Consider the following 6,279-nt stretch of genomic DNA (forward strand, 5'->3'; position numbering starts at 1 on the left):
CGACAACAGCTCTCACCTCGCAGCCACTATTCTCTCTAATCTATGAATCGTTCACGCCTCAAGTTCTTAGCTCTTGCGCTCTCCTCTCCATGAAACTTAGGTAATTGTCCCAGTACATAGGCCTATATGGAGTGCTGGCCCCAACCAGCTTTAATTAATTTTACACCTTTCTCTCTCTCCGCAAAATCATTTTTTATTAACAATTGCGCTGTAGGTAGTTTTGTTTAATCCTGGCTGGCAACCATCCTAACTTCTTAAATTAATCCGCTAAAGGAATTTCTATTGTTATGTGTCAAACTTGTAAGATAAGTTTGCTCCCAAGACGGAGCAAATATAGCTGGCGGAGCTCTGTAATCGAAAACAATAAAACTTGATTCACATCCGTATTCTAATCCAGCCTCTCCCTAACCTCTGCGTACCTTGACAGCTTCCAATTCAGCATTAGCTACAGATTTTTATAGTTTCAAGTTTATTACTTCATAACGATGAAATTCCCGAAAGGGCTAGCATATTCACAAGACAGCTTAAAAATTCAACTATACTATAAAGTGGGTCCTTATCTTAGACGACCGAATATTAGAAACAAATCAATGTTTTTGAAATCAATCATCAATTCATACATAAATTTACTGAAAACAATTAGTGATTCTAGTATTATTTTATACCCCTAAGGCTGATTTGATTATTTGTTGAAATTTTATACAAGTAGTCACACATCCTCTACATAAAACCTATGTAGGTATATTGTGTCTTGTATGTGCCAGAGACCGTCAAGTCGGCTGCTTCGTCCAGCTTCTCTCTGTACAAACTTCCCTTGGAAGGAGTAGGCTTTTACCCGCTGTTTCTCATTCAAGTGCTGAAATTTGCTGGGAAAAGTTTTGCGGCACAAATAGTAAAGCTCACTAAAGTTAATATTACGTTTGCATGGTTTTGAGCTCTACTACTTGAGAGAGATGGAGTCACCGAGGAAAATGAAAACATGCCCAGTTTTCTCAGGAACATTCGGCAAGACCAAGAGAACCTTACGAAATTTCTGCGAAAATGACACAATGCCAGTTTCCTCCTCTACCAGCTGCTTTCAAAACAAAAAAGTCTTCTTTTGAGCAAAGTTTCGATCGCAAGTTGGAGAAGGAAATTAAAGTTTTGGTTTGTCGAATCAAAGGAATATTTCCCGAGGCAGATGGAGAAAGGGAAGTAGCGTCATGACAAACATTGTCGCACATTTGCAATCTCTTCCTCTGCTGGTCCTAGAGACGCAACCTTGCGATTCTTGAAGGCCTTTCTATAGAAGTCTTGTCTCGCGTCACTACAAAGGCGATATTTGCGTGTCTTTGCTTCTAGCGTTGCCATTGATATTGAGTTTTGCGATACGCCCGCTTCCAATGAAGTGACGCCTAACAAGTACAGAAGGATTACACGCTCCGCCTCATCGTTCGTCTAAACTCAGAGGTGGAAAATCCACGTGGCAAATCTGAGTGCAATCAGTGAGTGGAATCTCCAGGCTCTCGTTCGCTCGACTCAGTAGCGTTGCTAGCCTGATTGCACTTCTGACAAATTTGAGATCCCATATATTTCAGCCTTGATCTTCAGTACTTCCGTCTCACTCCTTTCTAAGTTCCTTCCCTTCCTAGTGCTTTTCCATAAAGATTTATTCAAATTAGCCGGACATTTCTCACACTTTTGCGCCCCTTAAAATGCTTTATTCTAATTGTTGACGCTCAACGTGTGGATATATGTTAGTAGTCAAGTAGACGGATGTCTCATTCGCATTAGAATCCGTTACTCGCTTCGATTTAATACTTTTTCGTTTTTTTTAATATTTTCCACAGTTTACCAATTAATTGTTCTGCAACTTCTTTTTCAATACTAGAAATTATTTTTTGTAATCACTACTTAACGTACCGATTAAATTATGTTTTATTCCCCGAATAAAAGTGGGAACGCACAAAATTTAATAATTTGATTTAATAACAAATTTAATATATATCAGTTAAAAATTTATTTATATTGAGCACTTATTAGCGACCTGTCAGCAAAACCGGAAAAGCTTTCAATAAAACTAAATTTCCTCTCTATAAAACGCATGGAGAAACATGCAAGTATGCAAAAGTGCGTGAGAATGCGCGTCCCGCGGCGATGTGCGCGTAAGTGCGTCGGTGTGCGGAGCGGCTTAGCGCCGTGACTGAACGATGGAGAACGCGCGTAAGCCTGGCAGTCAACACGGCACTGCCGCGGCTGTAATGCGGGGCCCATGTACTCATGTGCTTAGGAATACTCAACCCCAGCGGCTACAAGGAGCTTTGTTCGGTCCCTCTAATTCCTCTTTGAAAAGCATGTTTATTCCCCATTGTTTTGATGTGTCAACTTTTTACAAGAGATTTCGCATCGTGATGATGCAATGTATAGATTATTGCTTCGTTTGCTTATAAATTAATAAAAACATGCTTTTGTTAAGTTGTGTTCGTCTGTTGAAAGTTTTTTTTGCTCAAAAATGATTCAGTCACCAAGTTTCAGGATAGTTCAGTCTTTCATGATTGTCAATCGGAAAATTCTATTTAATTCAAGAACCTATAAAGAAATAATGACGTGAGATGTGGAATTCTGACATTCTAATTCAAGGGTCTCCAAACTATGGCCGCGGCTAGGTTCCATCCGGCTCGCCAAGGATTTCTCGTAATTCAACATAATGTGTACAAAAATCGAGTGTGGCTTTTATTTCAGGTTACGCCTGAACTAAAAACAGTAAATGGGCGTGACAGGCCCACGAACTTTTGAGAAAGCTTGCTCTTGGCCCTTAGTGAAAAAAGTTTGGAGGCCCCTGTTCTAATTCATGCAAGTTCTGTGGTGTAGATAATTAAATATTTGTTAAAATAACCGTAGAGTTCTAAAGTTCAAAATTTTCTGAGATATGTCTGAGGTGTGACCTTGTTAATTTTGCAATCTGTGGTTATTAAAAGTCATAATTGGTGATTATTTCTAAAATTCACGTTGTTGGATTTATGCCAATAACTAACTTTGGCTAGTGATATTGTCACAATTAGTCTTCTGTATGATTAATAAATTCAGAAACTCCTTCGAGGACTGGTACTTGCATATTAATAACTGGTTCACCTGGAACTTTCGTGCAATGAAAAATTGTTCCCCAGCGACTAATTCCGTTAACAAATTGTATCTGGATTGTCGATAATATTCAATGAAGCTTCCAATAAATTAGACATTTTACTGTTTGAAGCCTAAGATTTTCAAATATGAATGAGAAACTGGCTTAACATCAATAATGTCAATTATAAATATCTTATCTTGAGACGTAGTGACTATATCAAGGAAGCATTGATCAAGTGAGTGACGTTAATATATTACCGGATAAATTATGTAATTTTTTGGCGCATGTCATATCTATTAGGTACCCTGCAGTTCTACACGTTTAGACCTACAAATGTAGTGAGATATTTTTCAATACTCCAGTTTATTATAGAAATAGGCATAGCATTACCTTTAACAGCGTATAAATATCATGTATATGATAACAAAAGGTAAATAAACACAAGTTATAATTCATTTCAAATGGCACGGAACTCCAGTATGGCAATATCTCAATTCTATGAATTAGGATAAGTATGAGAGTGTCCTCGTCATGTTCAACATCGTTCTCTAACCCGACAGAACTATGAATGTTTCGCATCATCCTGCACGATCATCACACGTAATAAATTCAACAAATTTTCCTCTTCATTGCCGCCCACCAGTCCCTCTAGCCGAGATCGTTGCCCCCCGATTCCAATCGTCCATTTATGATATTGCATTCCAGCTGCCTTACACTGCCATAACGCACCCTGGAATCCTAATATTACACATACCACACTCTTCCCTCACCCTCACTGCCGAGCCCCAACCCTCGCCATGACACACCAACCTCGTGTTCCCTCGGCCTTCCCTCGTCAAAACGACGGATTCTCGGCGAAACTCTCGGGGTATCTTGAAAGACTGGAGAAGCAGACTCAGGAGTTTAGGTATGAAATTGAAAGTCATGTTGTTGGTTTACAACTTTATTTTTTTAACCTTTTCGAGAAAAAAAATTTTTTCTGTCGCATTGAAAAAGAAAATTATGATTATTATGAGGTTTACGCTTTATTTAATATAATTTCCCGATTAAAAATGAGTTTTCTGCTGAATTACTTACGCTCACATATCGTTCTTTTAATTTTTTCACTGTCGTTTACTATCAACATAATTAACAGTTTTTGACATCTGCAATTCGTAACATTTTGGCAATCATTTTCCAGCAGCCGAATATTCATGGCATCAATACTCAACTTATCAGCATCATTCACCAATAATCATTTTCCAAAATAATTCTGGATAAAAATAATAAGGATACAAACTGGTAAAATGTCCAGTTCACCTTACTTGCCTTCTTCATCAGAAATTCGAGTGTTAGCATTTCATTTCTTCAGAAGAACTTGTGTCCTGTTTAAAAATGCTTCCTGTTTAAAAAATTTTTGCTCAATGCTTCTATGCTCAAAGACTGCTCAATCGCTGCTCCACTGTTCACAAGTTGTTTCTTTATTGCTTCTTCGTTCAAAAAACGGAAATTTGTTATTTGTCTGTAAAAATGAGCGTTCGTTAGCTGTTTCACTTTCGAGCGGGTTTCGGATTCATCGACATTTTTTCAGAAGGCTTTGTGTTCAAAGCGTCTCCACACTGAAAGTCGCGTAATCAGTGCTTCTCTATGCAGATTCCTTGTTTTCAGAGTTTTTATATCCTGAAGGCCGTTTGTTCATTGCTTCAATTTTCAGCAGGCAGCCTTTTCAGCGCTCCTCTGTTCAGATGACCGCGCGTTCAAAGCTTCCCATCTCAGAAAGCCGCGTTTTCGCTGCTGCTTCGCTCTTCGGCCCGCGGCATCCGTTGCAACGTCACGTGCTCCGCTACGTGCGTGCAGGAACGCTTGTCGCACCCCGTCCTCTAATTGGGAGAAAGCCTTTATAGTAACTTCGACGTCGCAGAGCTAAAATTATTCTTAACCTTCAATGACTGCGCCATCAACCTCAACTAGTAAAGAAAACCCTACTTCTGGTAGGTCATCATTTGAAGTAAAAAGCAGTGATAGCATCCGTAAGCATGGATAAAATTATAGGATATAGTGGCATTTATTTATTTTATTTATTACTGTTTGACTTTTCATTGAGTACTTCGGTCCTCAACTATTCATGTCCATCGCCGGTTTCAGACAAGCGAACACTTTTTCAGACACAGTTGATCATGATTGACAGTCACTAAAAGCTTCTTTCATGAGAACACTATTCTGCGGTTGGTGAACTGCAATAACCGCTTACTAGATCATACAATTCCATGTTTGTCATAGAGACCAGACCTGGACCTGCAAAGCTCCTTCTGCAGCCCCCACCCCGCCATGGCCGAGGCGGGCTCGGCGGAGCGTGGCTGGAATGCGTGTGGCAGCAAATAAAGCCATGGCAGCGCGTAAACATCTTCTGATGAAGCCCACACAGCATCCCATTGTTTGAGCCTCCTCTTTGCTCCGCCCCCCATCTCCACCACACGTAAATTTTTCGGTTTTTTAACTAAAAATTTTTATAGTTCTTCTCTGAGCACTACATTCGTTAGCGAAAGTGAGCGAGGAAGGACCGTTTGACATGCTTGTCATTCCAGCGTGAAGGCGCCATTTTGCAGCTGAAGTCAATACGAGCTATTTCTTCTCGCGCCCGCTGGTATCGCCAAACTTGAGCAAGATACCGATCTTCTATTAGTATTACTAATTCGAATAAATTTGCACTTTCGTTCCCGTTAATGAAATATTACAGTTAGCAATGGACCTAGCGTGCAATACGCAAATGAAACTACTTGTTCAAAGTCTGTGAAGTCAAACTAGTACTACGTAAAAACTATGTTTATTTTCCTTTCATGGCTTTTTTTGGTAGGGCAGTTTGGGTTGATTTAAAAATAGTTAGGTTAGCGAAAGTTTTGCTGTTTGATAACTTATTGTAGCGCTAGTCTAATCAGTGTGTTGTACAAGGCCATGACAAATGTGCCCATAAATACCAAGGCTCAGTTAACTAGAGCCTAGTCGCGAAACTATAGTAGAACCTTGAGCTTGAAGCTTGAGTATCAAAGCCTGAAATCTCTAAGAGAAAAATTATGATTTTCAGTTGATATTTCTTCCAGTTCCGGAAATTGAATGTAATTAGGGTTATAAAGATTATCAGGAGTTGTCCTGGTTTCTACAATCGTGGCACTGCATGAGCCCAATTTGTATTTGATGCG

Source organism: Hyalella azteca, unplaced genomic scaffold (assembly GCF_000764305.2).
Source record: "Hyalella azteca isolate HAZT.00-mixed unplaced genomic scaffold, Hazt_2.0.2 contig5386, whole genome shotgun sequence".
NCBI lineage: Eukaryota > Metazoa > Arthropoda > Malacostraca > Amphipoda > Hyalellidae > Hyalella > Hyalella azteca.